Source organism: Erythrolamprus reginae, chromosome 3 (assembly GCF_031021105.1).
Source record: "Erythrolamprus reginae isolate rEryReg1 chromosome 3, rEryReg1.hap1, whole genome shotgun sequence".
NCBI classification, from domain to species: Eukaryota; Metazoa; Chordata; class Lepidosauria; order Squamata; family Dipsadidae; genus Erythrolamprus; species Erythrolamprus reginae.
In genome coordinates, this window is record NC_091952.1 from 64959379 (window position 1) to 64975667 (window position 16289).

The 16289-nt window shown below is 39.8% G+C and overlaps 1 protein-coding gene across 4 annotated transcripts in view; it reads left to right on the top strand.

Annotated features, from left to right (window-relative positions):
• The window catches only part of TAFA3 (TAFA chemokine like family member 3), a 112661-nt gene that overhangs the window by 26807 nt on the left and 69565 nt on the right, over nucleotides 1-16289 (top strand). For all 4 annotated transcript variants that reach the window (XM_070745634.1, XM_070745635.1, XM_070745638.1 and 1 more), the window contains exon 2: nucleotides 14592-14680. The gene's annotated coding sequence lies outside the window, so the exon portion shown is untranslated. The remainder of the gene's footprint in view (nucleotides 1-14591; nucleotides 14681-16289) is intronic.

Genomic DNA, 16289 nt, shown 5'->3' on the forward strand with positions numbered 1-16289 from the left:
TGCTGAATGGGGAATGATAAAATAAGATTTTTATTCTACAGTCAGTCAGTGACAAATGTATTATACATGCGGAAGAAAACTTTTATTGTAGAGTAAATAGACTTGAATTATGGAACATTTTATGCAAATATGGAATTGACAGTTGGGTGCTAAATATACAAAGAAGAATATAAAGTGAAAAATGCTAATATGTGAAAATATATTGAATGCTTAGTACCGGTATATGAGTCAATATTGATCAGGGAATTAGATAAGGATATGTCCTTAGTTCTTAATGTATTTATAGGTACACGTAGGGGAGATATGTGAAGATATAATTGCACGCAAAACTTTAGGTCCTACAAGTGAGCAGAAGTTAATTTAGTCTTTATATGATAGAAAGTTAAACACTATGCCTTGCACATTTATATTTTTATTAAATTTATATGCCACCCATCTCATTCTAGAACAGTGGTTCTCAACCTTTCTAATGCCGAAACCCCTTAATACAGTTCCTCATGTTGTAGTGACCCCCAACCATAAATCTAGTGCCTATTCTCCCAACAGAGCTTTAAGCTGATTGGCAGAAAGGTCAGAGGGACACCCCCACTGTAAACGCCTGATTGGTCGGATTGTAAAAATATGTTCCAAGGCACCAGAATAGAAGCTTTAGTTCCTAACACCATAGGAACTATGTCTTTTCCCATGGTCTTAGGCGACCCCTGTGAAATGGTCATTCGACCCCCGCAAGGGGTCCTGACCCCCAGGTTGAGAACCACTGCTCTAGAAAGAATCTCAGGACCACTTACATTTAAAATCATAAATATTAACAATAATAAATACAAGCTAAAAGAACCAAAGGCAAGGCGAGTACAGAGACATCTTTCCAATTAGTCTACCAGCCATCTCCAATACATAGCACCTCATCAAGACCCCAAGCTATCTATCACACATCCACACAACCAACATTCCACTGGAAAGCTAAAAAAAAATGGGAACAGACCTAACTTCAAGTGGCAAGATGGACAAGCCACAGCAAAAAAAGTTGTCCATCTAGACCTGACCGTCTGAAACGCTTTGACTGACAGGGTCCTCAACAGGAGTCCCCTTCTGCCAGATTGTGTAATGTAGACCAATCCCATTGGGCCATTTGAGACATAGTTTAAGGTTTTTGTTTTTTTTAAAGTAAATATAGCTAATGGAAAAACTTTCAATCCTTCTAGCAAGTACTTTGTAATACAAATAGCAGCTTTGAAATGTTTCCTATATCAACTAATTTTTTTTCTATTCTTTTTTTAAATTTCCCCCCTGCTCTTCCTAGAAATTTTTTGCTAGTTTAGAATTATTCCAAGGTCTCCTTGCACTCATTATATATTTGTGATTCCTCCCAAAATTTTCAAAAATATTAAATTCTATTTGGGACTGTGAAGATTATTTCAAAATATTTATGTGTTTCTAAGTACTTCCTAGTCAATTTGAAGGTATATTTCAGCATTCTGTCTTCAGCTCTATCTCTTGCTGAAATATTGAAACACATTTCAGTTTTAATTTCTTCTTCAGATAGTTGCTTATAATTAGAAAATGGTTTGAACAATTACCAGTTATATATAAATGGCAAAAAAACCCCACCTTAGTCTAAGTAAATGAAAGTTTGTACACCTTGACAAAATGTTTACAGAAAAGATAAAAATAGATGAATACATTCTAAGATGTGCAAATGCTGTTGAAAGGGTTGTATAAGGTTTATTGTGAGTAATGAATATTTGTAGAAAGAAGAAAAATGCTGTACATAAAAGTGGGCCTCTGCTCATATTATCATATGGCAATAAGTCTGGAATAGCAAGGAAAATACAAATATAAACAATGAAGTGGAAATGGGTAATTTAAGAAATGTGTGTGCGAAAACAACAAGAGAGGGATTAAATATGAATGTGGAATGAATACAAAAGTGAGCAGCAAGAATTCAAGAAGCAAATTGAGTGTTTGGTGTTGTAAAGAGAATAAATTTTCACATAAAATTGTGAAAAAAATTGAGTGTGAGATGAATTTGTGTGTATGTGTGTGTGTGTGTTGTGTGTGTGTGTGTGTTACAAATTATACACATATACACATGCATACCCATATACTATACATACATTAAAAGAGGAAGAGGAAAAGGAAGGCGAAGAGTAAAAGGAAGACTGAGAAAGTTATGATTGGATAGAGATGGTTAGATTTTCAAAAAGAAAGAGGAAAGAATATTTTTAAAAACAGGCAATGTATTAACTAATATATTGGTGTAAAGGAGTGAAGGGTGTTTACAATAATAGTAGAATAGTAGAAACACTCATTTAAATTAGATTTAGTTGGGTTTCCCTTTATTATCATTCATTTTTTTTTACTTTTTATTTTTTACTCCATTCTATGTTTTGTATAACACTGTTACTTCTGAAATCCAGATGTGTAACACTGTTACTTCTGAAATCCAGATGTGATGATGTGATATGTAATAGTGCTGACTGTCATTACATTTGCATTTTACAGGGCACAATATTTGCTTGCATTATTCCTTTGTTTCATATCCAACTTAAAGCTAAGATTAATGATAAATATATTCTTCACATTTTCTTTATAGGGCATCACAAATTACAAGAGTACAGTACATATTTTAGGCAGATGGCTCTGATTGTTCCAAATTAGTTACTCGTGAGATATATTATTGCCCATTCAATTGGACCAAGGTCTTTTGATTTTTTGAACTTCTGATGGTACATTTGTGGAACTGATTTTAGTCTTAAGAAACAAATGTAACTTGCTAGAATTAGTCCAAAAGTACTGTATCTTTGTTTTATGGTAAAAGTATCATACCATGACAATTCTTGTGATGTAGTAACAATGAGTGTAGAATATTTTTCTTAAGCATTTTCTCAAGATCAAAAAAGCAAAGGGAACAGCAAGGTTTATGGTTATATTTCAAGAGCATCAGTTAGATTACTTTCATGAATTTGTATTTGCCAATAAAACAATCTGTGCACAATGAGACTGAGGGATTAGACTGTAGAGACTAAATTGTACTCATAACTATAAAAGCACAGGAGGTGATTTGAAGCACACCTCAAAGGGTTGTTGTAGGGATAGAATGGAGAACTTCATATAAACCCTTTTAAATACATGAATGCAATGTGGAATATAAATCTAATAAACATATAGAATAAATGTACCAGCATAAGAAACATTGCTTTCAAATTAAGATTCTTTTTAAACTCAAAATTTGGTCAGAACAGTCCTGCTGAGGTGCGGTGGGTCAGTGCTTAATGATGTTGGAGATGGTCTCAGCTCCAGTAGTTCAAGCCCTAGCATTGCATGACACTGTGAGTTCCTGTCAATTGCCTCACCTTTTGTTCGCCTAACAATTCTAAAGGATGTTCTATGCAAGTAGATAGATACCACTTCAGTGAGGAAACAAGCTGGTACTCTGTGCAGGGAGTAAGATTCCTGATGGCTCTGAACCTTTTTTGGTTGCAGTGCCCGTTTTCAAGGCAGCTCCAGGAAGAGAGGGGGCCTTGGGTGATGGTGTCAGAACTACTTGTCTTTCTCTCTGGTGTGAACCCAGATCGCCCTCTTGTGGCGCACCTTGGAAAGCGCGCAAGTGTATCCTAAAATAGAATTGGTACCTTGGCAAGCCAAACTACTACAGTAGCATTGTGAACTCCTAGTTACTGCAACAATGCCATATGCTAATAATAACAATAACAACCTTGCTGAACTAAACTAAAGTATGAGTCCTCAGACTGTTCAATTCACTGAACCCTTTGTGAAATTTGAAATTGTTCATCAACAAACATTTAGTATATGAAAATAATGTAATAAATATTATCGTAATTAATAGTACGTTGATAATGAATGCCTTTGAGTAGTTGGAATCTACAAGAAGCTCCCACCAATCTATTTTGAGAGCTATATTTAATATAACTGGTTTTTTAAATTTATCTTCAATATCCTTTCCTTTGTAAATCTTGGGATAATTTCATTTAAGATCACTTGGAGGCAGATAAATTTTTAGGATGATGTAACATAAGTAATGCTCCATGAAAAAAATTGTAAGTTTTTGAGGGCTTCTTGAGATCAAAAGCCTGTGTATCTTCCCCTTTGTGTAAGAACTTAATATGTCTGTCATTAAAAAACACACCGGTCTGAGTTAAATAGTAATAAATATCTAGGAAGAATGTGATGCATGATAAGTCACAGTTGTTTGTGGTGTTCCTTACATGACCTCTGCAAATTGCCCACACCATCACTTAGTTTTCCTTGAATCATTTATTAACCTAGGATGCTTTAGGGCAGTGCTGTATGTGCTTATATTCTTCCATTGATGAGAGTGCCTAAGGGTGCTGACCAAGGTCCTGTTCAAAATTTACAGGCTAAATAGGATTCTTGCACTTCATCTTTGCTTTGTTGAAGGCCTGTGTCAACAAGACTTCATGTCATTTGTCTGCCTGTGTAAAGGAGTATAATTGATGCCGATAGTTGCTGTGTGGCTCTTTAAATTGATAGCTCAAAGCAGATTTTATGGTAATCAAGGTATCATCTGTATGCTGGGATCTTTTCTTTCTCAGAGGATCAATTAACCTGCATTAGCTAGTACATCTTTTGCCATTTTATTTATTTAGTCATTATTTTTGCTTTTTATCAGAACAAAATGGTTAATATTTTATATCCCTTCTCTTTTTTGCTAAAAGCTATTGAGGCAATATATAGTGTTTAAAATTTCAAAAACTCAGGTATAAATACATATGAAAGAACAATAAAACTCGGTAACAATAATTTACTTTTAGGGTAAAAGTAACTTATTATTCAAAGAAGCTGAAGACGAGCTGGCAATAGTAACTTGATTCACCGGATAAAATTGGGTAATTATTATTTTTATTATTATTATTTATTAGATTTGTATGCCGCCCCTCTCCGAAAATGTATGAGATGTATCTTTTAAATCTATTTGCAGATGATATAGTTCAGATTTTCTCAAATACTTTCCATTCAGATAACTATATTAAGAAACAGATGGAGGAATTTGTGGAAGTTCAGCACTATCAATTTTTACAAATCAGTACTGATGTGTTTTCATATGCCTTCTAAAACATAATAAGAAATCTCTACAAATTTGTGGATTTCAGTAGAACATACAGCTTTAAAATACTTAGGTATCATTGTTACAAAAACGTTAATAGAGTTTTTACTAATAATTATATACAAATTTGGAAGAAATTGAACAATCGGTAAAAATATTAGGCTTCAAAGTATTTCAATATTTGGCATGAATTGCACTGCAAAAATGAATAATGGTTGCCCAGCTCAATATTTTGTTTCAATACATTCCATGAAAAATCCAGCACAGGGTTTAACACATTGACAAAAAAAGAAGAGTGGGGTTTTTTTTTACTTTCATTAAAAAAGAAAAGAAACTGAAGAAAAGATTTGCCTCAGCTTCAATATTAGAACGGCAGCAAGAAATTATACACTGCTGGCACTCCAATTAAATTGAGACATATACATAAAAAATAGGGTTCAGCTCAGCGGTGGGCTACGAGCCGGAACGCTAAATTGCACTCGCTGCCGCGGCTCGTAAGATCTTGTGGGACCAGCGCAATTTTGCTGCTGCACATGTGAAGGTAGCAAAATTGTGCAAGGAGCCACAGGTAAAACCTCGCTGAAACACAGGCACAATTTTGCTACCTTCAACAGGTGCAGCAGCAAAATCACGCTGGTCTCACAAGAACGCATGAGCCCCGGCAGCGAGCACAATTTAACGTTCCGGCTCGTAGCGCACTGTTGGTTCAGCTCCACTTTCACATAGATGTTTCCAGTTTACCATGTCTCCTCCATAATTCTTAATTGGTCTACAGACCAGAGGAGAGAAGGTCTAGTCTGCAGGTGATAGAGCTCAGAACTTGTTGCTTATATCCTAAGGTTTTTATTAATATTGCTTCTTCATTGCTTATTTGACCCCTATGATAATATTAAGTGTTGTACCATATGATTCTTGACAAATGTATATTTTATCTTATGTACATAAGCACCAAGACAAATTCCTTGTGTGTCCAATCACACTTGGCCAATAAAAATTCTATTCTATTCTATTCTGTTCTGTTCTATTCTATTCTATTCTATTCACTCTCAAATTCTTCCCAGATGACAACATAAGGTGTTGCCTAACCACCTCATCAATTCTGTACAGACAGCTTCTTTTTTTCTATAACTTTATTAAAATTTGAAACCAATTCTAAGTGGATCTGGGTGATTTTTATCCATGAGTTGCTCTACTAACATTTTACAGCAGCCCTCCAAATGATTTTTGATACATCTTTCTCCAAAATGGTCCATGTTTTTAAAGAAGGTCACCAGATGGCACTCCACAGGCGCTATAGTATTAATGCATTTTTAACAGAGATCTAAGTGCTTCAGTGCATATATGCTTGTCTGTTGTGGTTTCAGCAGGTATTTTTGAAGTGAACAATCAGAAGTGACATCGGGTAATGTAGGCTAAATAAAAGAAGGAAAAAGATCTTAAAACTCTGACAGTCTTTCCCAGTGTGGTGCACTTCAGGCTCCTTGGATTTCAGTTACCATAATTCAGCACAGTGGGAGTTGAAGTTTTATATATCTTAAGACACTTCATTAGGGAAAGCAGTTACAATAGTGGAATAGAGCAGCAAAGTTCAAAACAATAGAATTTTTACCACCTTACCAAGATTGTCGGAACAGCTGTCTAAAATCCAATTAAAATAGCAATAAAATATTAAAACAACGTTAACCATATAATTTAGATAAACAGCTGTTACAATAGCAATAGAAACTGTAAAATTCTACCAGCACTAATACAAGGATAGAATAAAGTTGCTCATTAAGTACCTGGCTAAATAAACATACATAAATGAAATGCGTGGTGCCATGATCCTCCCATTTAAGCCTAGGAAATCATGTCAGAGCTTTTCAAAGCTACTGTGGTAACCATCTCGTTTCCCTGGATGCGCTTTTTGATGGGAGAGTATAAGATTACAAATGCTAAATATCAATGCTTATGTTGTAGAGATAACCTTCCTTTGTGGAACCTATCTCACCCACATGCATTCAAGGATTCTCCAGATTTCATCACTATGTCAGGGATATTAATTTTACGCTTCCTTATCCCACTTTCTAGCTTTCCAAAATCACATCAATCTTTTTTTATTATCAACTTAAAGTGATACAGGTTAATCCTCAAGTTATAACCCCAGTAGGGACCAGAACGTCTGATGCAATATAGTCATTAAGTGGGTCATCATGTGATTGTGCTTGATTTTACAACTCTTTTATTTTTTGCTGTAATTATGAAGCAAATGTGTCTTTTCGCATTGACTCTGCTTGTTGGAAGCCAGGTGAAAGGTTACAGATGTTGGCCTGGTGGACAATGAAATCCTCATAAGGGCATGCTGATATGAAGTGCCCAGGTTTGTGATCATGTGACTGCATAAATGTTGCAATGATCATAATTTTGAAGACCAGTCACAAGTCAGACTATAATATACCATATTTTTTGAAGTATAAGACACACTCCTTTCCTCCCTAAAAGAGGCTGAAAATTTGGGTGCAAATGTAGCTTTTTCAAAGCTTTTTTCCCCAGCCCAAACTAGACGCTAATGATCTTCCCAGCTTTCTACTGCCTCCAAAGAAGGTTTGTCCAGCCCTAAGTCTTTGCAGGCTTGTTTTCATTCCTACCTCCTCTGAAAAAGTCTTTTTCAGCCCTAACGCGGTGCTAACTATCTTCCTGGCTTGCAGCATTTATCGTACTTTTTTGAGTATAAGGCACACCTTCCTCCCCCCCAAAAGAGGGTGAAAATCTAGGTGCATTTTATATTCCAAATGCAGCCCTGCCCATACGCTCCACTTGTTGTATTTTCAGGTGGTTCCAGGTGGCAGAGATCCTCACTTCCACATGGAGCCTGTTTCCCGAAGCGTCCCGGGAAAGTGCGTTGAAATCTGGGCTTCCTCTCAGAAAGGCCCAATAGAGAGACAGCACATCAGTCCTCCTGGACTTGCCATTTCATAAACATGCTACCGGGATTTCCTGCAAGCCCCTGGACCTTTGATGCCTCGGTTGGAGCTTGATTCCCAAAGCAACCCAGGGAACTGCATTGAAAGCCCTTTAAATGGAAGTGTTTTCAGGTGGCAGATTCCCTCTCCAATTGCAGAAAGGGTGCCTGAAATGCGAGGATCATAGAGGAAAGAGTTTCCAGATGGCAAATCCCCCCCCCCAAAATGGAAGGGAATCTGCCAGCTGGAAGCGCTTTACTTTAAAAGGCTTTTAACACAGTTCCCTGCACTATTTAAAGAATCGGGTTCTGACCAAGGCAGCAAAGGCACAGGGGCTTGCTGGAAAGCCCAGTAGCATGTTTACAAAATGGCAGGTCTAGGAAGACTGGTGTGCTGCCTCTCTATCGGCCCTTGCTGTGAGAAGGCCTGGCTTTCAATGCCTACAGCTATAGGCAAGAAGACCGGGCCTTTGAACCAAGTCTATCTTCTGCCCCCAAGAAAATGATACCCCACCTCACCCACTCCAGTTAAATTCCATCCCAATTTCTGCAGAAAAAAAATGTCAACAGATGCATGATAAAACAGAAAATATGATTAAAGATTTGAAGAATATGTGCTTTAAAGAAATGTCAGTATTCTTCTAAGTTTTCCTAGTATTACCTGAGGAGGCTTTTATTGGGAAACTTAGTTAGTCACATTAGACAATTAAACTGACCACTTCTGTAGCAGAAATCTGAGATTTACCTTATGCAACAAAAGTGGATTCTGAAAAATCAAGGAATATTTCTACTAATATGTTTTATTAATAATTACCAAAAACTAATAATACAAAAACACGGAAGATTATACAATCATATATGATTTCTTGTAATTTCTTATTTACTTCACATTTCTGTATTTTAGCAAAATTCATTTTTATTGTTAGAACAGATAAAAAGTTCTGTGCTGCTCGTTATCAAAATCTAAGTGGAAGTGAAGACCCCACCAATCCTGATGCTGGTAGTCAGAGGCAGAATTCATTTTTTCCTGTTTTCCTCCCCCAAATTAAAGTGTGTCTTATATTCTGGTGCGTCTTATACTCCGAAAAATGCGGTATTTTTAGTCCTACTCCTTCCAAAGCAGTTTTTCCTCTCCTAAGTCTTTGCACGTTTGTTTTTATTCCTACTCCCTCTGAAAAAGGCTTTTTCAGCCCTAACCAGGGGATGAAATAATATGCTGAAGCTGAACAGACTAAAGATGCTAGCTAGATGAATACCTGGTAGGTATTTGCCTCCCCCAAAATAAGGAGTCTCTTATACTCCATAAAATATGGTATATAATCATTAGTCCTGGGTTTACACACACACACACACACACACCTACTTCCCCCTCACTAATATGTTTTAAAATATTTCTTTTGCTAAAGAATTTCCTACTACTAGAGGAATTCCTACTGTGAAAGAAATTCTAAGATGGGAAAGGAAAATTTGTGATGCCAACATGTTGGGCTCCCCAACTGTGCTTCATATCAGTATAATTCACGAAAAGATCTTATTAGCTTCACAATGCTCCCCCTTAATTGTACAGAGATATTGTATTTTTTAACCACTATTATAACAAATTACTATGACACCCTTGTTTAGTGTCTTCTTAAGATGCTGATTCAGAATCTGCAATTCATTAGTTTATATTTGGGCGATAAATAATGATGCAAAAGATGCTTTTTAAAATAAATCTTTCATTTATATCTTGATACAACTATCTCCATCTCTTGTAAGCAGGAATTAATAAGAAAACTAGAGCGTTGATCCACAAATTTAGCAGCCTTTCTCTTTTCTTGTAATTCTGTGCATCTAAAACAATTGTACTGGCATCCAGAGACCTTTCAGGCAGTTTCTTTTGACACATAGAAATTCCTTGAAACCAACAAGATAGCGTAATAAGTTCATAACAAATATTTAAATTAGAGAAACCCAGTTCAGGTTGAGCAGAATGAGCTGTGAGTTGGCTCTTTGTCCAGTTGGGAATCTATATCACTACAAGCAACATGCACTTGCTTTATGTCTCAGTGTTAATAAATTCAAATTGGGCATTAAAATTTTATAGTTTCTGTAGTTCTTCAGACTCTGCTAAATCCCAGTAGGTAATATGCAAGGTTGCGAAGCTGTCATTTCCTCCATTCCTGGTAAATTGTGTTTGCATTGGGCAGGATTGTTTCTCTGAGCTTGCTGTTCTTTGCATTTATTGGTCAATGAGTCATTTCTTAGTTAAAGATCAAAATTTGAAAAACAGAAATAAAGACTTGCGTGTGGTTTGTTTCTCAGTTGCCATAGGCCAGTGATGACAAACCTATGACACAAGTGCCACAGGTGGAACACAGAGCCATAAATAAGGGCACATGAGGTGTTGGTCTATGTCAGCTCCAGCACACATATGCAGGCTGGCCAGCTGATTTTTGCCCTTTTTTCCGGCTGTATTCATTCTCAGGTTTCAGGAAAGACTCCTCAATCCTGGGGATGGAGAAAAACCGGAAGTTTGGAAATGAACTTCCTGCCAAGATAAAGGAAACATGTTTTGGGAATGCCCAGTAGTGCAGAATTTTTGGCAAAAAGTGCAAGAGGATATTAATAGGATGTTAAATATAAGATGGATAATTCCTAAGGAAATGGCAGTATTAGTAAAAAGTAATGAGATGGGAGAATTTAGAGAAATAAAACAAGCAGCAATAGAAAGCGCTCAGGCAGTAATAGTCTTAAGTTGGAAGGATGCGACAAAATGGACAGTGCAAAATTGGTACCAGTACATGGTGGACCACATTCGATTTGAGATTATGGACAAAAGGATGAATTTGGTTAATGAAACTGACTTGCGACAACTGATGGGACGATGGGACAAAGTAAGACGATACATGGCGAGTAGAATCCGAGACCAAGCTACAAGAAACAAATTGGAATTACTTTATAATATGTAAATAGATATTTTGCTCTTGGGTTAAAATGGTTTATACAAGAAACACCCCGATTGGTGTTGGGGTACGAATGTTTGTCTGGTGGTGGGCACAATCACTGAGCACTTGTTATATGTTGTGTGTATGTTTTATATTATAAAATCAATGAAAATATTTTTTTAAAAAGGAAATGAACTTCCCACTGGCCCTTTTTTTTGTGTGCCATCCTCAGGGTTCAAGAGGCTTTCCTGAACCTTGGGGAGAGTGAAAAACAGTCCTGTGGGCCTACCAGAGGTCTAGAGGCTTCAGTGAGGCCTGTATGCATATGCGGGGGGACAATGCTGGGAGGTTGTACGCATGTTTGTGGGTCAGCACAGGTGTTTTGTGTATGTGTTGGAGAGAGGACATTACATTATAAGTGTGGGCATGCGCGTGCCTGCTATCATGTGCAAGTGCACCCTTTTTGCACCTGAACTGAAAATGTTTTGACATCACTGCCATAGGTTCTAGTATTTCAGACAGCAGCTCTGTTTTGCCAACCTACAAATATTAAAATGTGGAAATAAAATTGGGAACTTTTAATAATAATAATAATTTATTAGACTTGTATGTCACCCCTCTCTGAAGACTCCAATGCCTTTTTAAATGTATCCAAATCATTTTAAAATGTTTTTGAAATAAAATCTTTTAAATACTCAAAACATCCCAGACCAGACAGACAGCTGTAGTGTATCCATTATTCTCCAAGATGACTTCTGATTATTCTATAATTGATGGATTTTTATAAATGATATCAGATAGCACCAGAGCATTGTAATTTCTCTAGACATAGGACAAGCTCAATTGAAAGAATGATTTGAAAAATGGTGAAATTACATTTATTTTAATATGAAAAAGACCTATTCCTTCCTTGTTTATGAAATTCTTTTTCCTCTTAATCTAGAGGGTAATGATCCATTCTTGGCTTTCATAAGAATGGAGTAGATGTATCATTTATTTATTTCCGTATGTTTTATACATGTTAATGTATACAGTGATCCCTCGAGTTTCGCGATCTCGATTATTGCGAAACGCTATATCGCGATTTTTCAACCCGGAAGTAAACAACACCATCTGCGCATGTGCGCCATTTTTTTTTCCTATGGCCACGCATGCGTAGATGGTGGAGTTTGCTTCCCCCTGGCCAGATCAGCTGCTGGGTGGCTTCCCTGGGTCTTCCCCCTCTTGCCGGGGTTTCCCCTTTGCGTGGGCGGCGGGGAAACCCCAGCGTTGCTTCCCAGCTGAGTGGCGCGAGCAACGGCGTGGGCGGGCGAAAGGCGGGCGCGCGGACATTGGCACACGAGCGGTGTGGCGGCCGGACAAACGGCGGCCGCTCCTGGCGGCAGCACGAGCAACACGAACGGCATGGCGGCCGAACAAACGCACGAGCAACGCAAGCGGCGTGGCGGCCGGACGAATGGCGGCCGCGCCTGGCGGCAGCACGATCAACACAAACAACATGGCGGCCGAACAAACGCACGAGCAACGCAAGCGGCGTGGCGGCCGGACAAATGGCGGCCGCGCCTGGCGGCAGCACGAGCAACACAAACGGCATGGCGGCCGAACAAACGCACGAGCAACGCAAGCGGCGTGGCGGCCGGACGAATGGCGGCCGCGCCTGCCGGCAGCACGAGCAACACGAACGGCGTGGCGGCCGAACAAACGCACGAGCAACGCAAGCGGCGTGGCGGCCGGACAAACGGATTCTCCTCCGACCTGCGCCCTCACCTTAGCTTCCAGCTGATGCTTCGATCCTTGGAAGAGGCCAGAGCGCCTTTCTGCACCACACTCTGCGCTCGGGTTCCTTTCCAGAAGATGGAAGTTTCTCTCTTTCCATCCTTTCTAGCAATACAATACTCGATGGTTAAAATGGTTTTAACCATCGAGTATTGTATTGCTAGAAAGGATGGAAGGATGGAAGTTTCTCTCTTTCCATCCTTTCTAGCAATAAAATACTCGATGGTTAAAATGGTTTTAACCATCGAGTATTGTATTGCTAGAAAGGATGGAAAGAGAGAAACTTCCATCTTCCGGAAAGGAACCCGAGCGCAGAGTGTGGTGCAGAAAGGCGCTCTGGCCTCTTCCAAGGATCGAAGCATCAGCTGGAAGCTAAGGTGAGGGCAGGTCGGAGGAGAATCCGTTTGTCCGGCCGCCACGCCGCTTGCGTTGCTCGTGAGTTTGTTCGGCCGCCACGCCGTTCGTGTTGCTCGTGCTGCCGGCAGGCGCGGCCGCCATTCGTCCGGCCGCCACGCCGCTTGCGTTGCTCGTGAGTTTGTTCGGCCGCCACGCCGTTCGTGTTGCTCGTGCTGCCGGCAGGCGCGGCCGCCATTCGTCCGGCCGCCACGCCGCTTGCGTTGCTCGTGAGTTTGTTCGGCCGCCACGCCGTTCGTGTTGTTCATGCTGCCGGCAGGCGCGGCCGCCATTCGTCCGGCCGCCACGCCGCTTGCGTTGCTCGTGAGTTTGTTCGGCCGCCATGCTGTTCGTGTTGTTCGTGCTGCCGCCAGGCGCGGCCGCCATTTGTCCGGCCGCCACGCCGCTTGCATTGCTCGTGCGTTTGTTCGGCCTCCACGCTGTTTGTGTTGTTCGTGCTGCCGCCAGGCGCGGCCGCCATTTGTCCGGCCGCCACGCCGCTCGTGCGCCCCTTGTCCGCGCGCCCGCCCTTCGCCCACCCATGCCGTTGCTCGCGCCACTCAGCTGGGAAGCGGCGTTGCTCGCGCCAGCAGCGGCGGCACGAGCGGCGCGGCGGCCGGACAAGCGGCGGGCAGGCGGGTCCTCAGCTGTTGGGCGGGGGTCTTCCCAAGTGCGGAAGTAAAAAACACCATCTGCACATGCGCGAGGGCACGCATGCGCAGATGGTGTTTTTACTTCCGCACCACTATATCGCGAAAAATCGAGTATCGCGAGGGGTCTTGGAACGTAACCCTCGCGATACTCGAGGGATCACTGTATATTTCAATTCTCCACAGGGTTTTCTAAAATAATGGCAAAACTTCAGGCTTTTTTCATCATACTATATCAAAATGTCCGCATATTTTAATTTCACTATTCTAACTATTCTATTTCCCACTCAATCATATAATTGCACACAGATTTTAAGAGGGGGTGAAGCTAATCATCATATATTGTGCCATAGCTGTTGTTTTGAGATTTTCACTTATTAGGAGAGGATTCCAGCTGTTTTTCATTTATTACTGTTCTTTTTGTGTGTGTGTCATCTGACCTTTCTTAGTTATGCCGTTGAGAGTTCTTTTGATTTGGTTTTAGAGATAGATAGTTCTCTAGCACACTTATAAAACTTATCTGACCTAAATTTCTAGTCAATGATATATGACGTCATCGGGCAGGAAAAACCGTGGTATAGGGGGAAAAAACGCAAAGTATTTTTTAATTAATATTTTTGAAAAACCGTGATATAGACTTTTCGCGAAGTTCGAACCCGCGAAAATTGAGGGAACACTGTATATATAGAAATCTGGCCTGCAATATTTTATGAAAAAGTTCAACATTTACAAGATACCATGAAGCTTTCAATATTTGTAAGTTACTTTTCAGTTCTCCAATAAAAAGAATTTAAACTGGTGCTTTTTTCATTTTTTAGATGTCCTAATGTTTCCCCTTCTTTTCAAACACCAAGTCTACCTGAGATTGGCCAATGCACAGACAGTAGCTGTAAAGTCCCAATAGGAGGTAAGTATAGCAATTGCTTAAATGCTTATCTAGTTATGGGATTTGTAGTGGTGGGAAATGCTTAATTTTTTTTATGAGAGTGTCAAATTAATCTTGATCAGAGAAAGAAAAGGAATTAATCTTGATCAGAGAAAGAAAAGGAAAATTAATTGTGGATGTTCTATCACTGGAGGTTTTTAAGAAGAAAATGGTCAAGTCATTTATCTGGAATTGTGTCAGATTTCCTTCTTGAACAGTGGGGTAGGACTAGAAGACCTCCAAAATCCCTTCCACTGTTTTTTTGTAATTTTGTAATTAATGGAAGAGACAGGATTGTGAAATATTCAACCATAGTTATTGATCCCTGAATCTTTGCTGGTATAGGCTGCTTGCATCTATTTATATTATATATTGTATATATAAAGAATGAACTTCAGTGCTATTTTTTAATGCAAAGAACAAAGCCATTTTCTGATGTCCTGCCTTGAGAATCCAAAGTGTGGTTATTGCTCCGCCTTCTTCCTTTGAAGACTGGATCCATTGAGCTTTCTGCCACACCTCTCCTGGTTACTTCCCAGTTTGATTCAGTCTTGCAGCCAGGAGAGACATATTTTTTTTGTATTGAGCTTCAGAGGTATTTTAGATTATTGTGTACTTTGGATTCTCAGAGTAGAAAGAGAATTGTCAGTCAATTCGATTTCACCTTCCAAGTAAAGGAATAGCTCACCTGGCCGATTTGAGCAGCAGAGAGGGGCGAAAGACTGGAGCTTCGGAAGCAATGTTTTTGGAGCATCTGGAAGGTGGGAAGGTCGGTTCTTTGATTTCTAACTAAGGAATCAGCGATAGAGGGAAAGCAGCTGGGAGCAGCTTGAATAGTTAATAGCGCCAAGCAGAGGCTGGGTGATCGTTGGAAAGCCTTTCAGGAGCGCCGCAGCCATGCAGCTTGGATTTTAAAATGCAAAAGTTTCCTGATCGCAGCAAGGGATGCCTGGAGGGAGAGAACAACTGGCAACCCAGTTTGACTGGGGGCTGCTGCAACATAATTAACAGGCTAACCAGTTTGACATTGGATCTACAGAACTTCTTCTTCTTCATAAAAGGTAGTGCTGGCGAGTCAGTTTGCCGGAAGCTGTCATTGTTAAGTGGCTGCAGTGTAAAGTCCTCCAGACCAGCACCATTTCCAGCTTTTTCAGAGAAGGGCTAAAGTTGGCTTGCTTCCTCAACAGACATCTGGGTGCCCCCTCCCAGGGTCTGGAAAATCCCCAGCACATCAGAGAATGGATAATACTGCTGCATCAGATGGCAATGAGGCTCACGTGAGTGGGGAAAAGAGGGTGTGTGCAGGGCATTCTCAGATAGAAAGTTTAGAACTAAGACGCCTTAAACAAGATCTAAGTATTGCCCACAAGATCATATGCTGCAACGTCCTGCCTGTCGGAGACTATTTCAGCTTCAACCACAACAACACAAGAGCACACAACAGATTTAAACTTAATATTAACCGCTCCAAACTTGACTGTAAAAAATATGACTTCAGTAACCGAGTTGTTGAAGTGTGGAACTCATTACGGCACTTCATAGTGTCATCCCCAAATAAATAAATAAACAAACAAACAAACAAACAAACAAA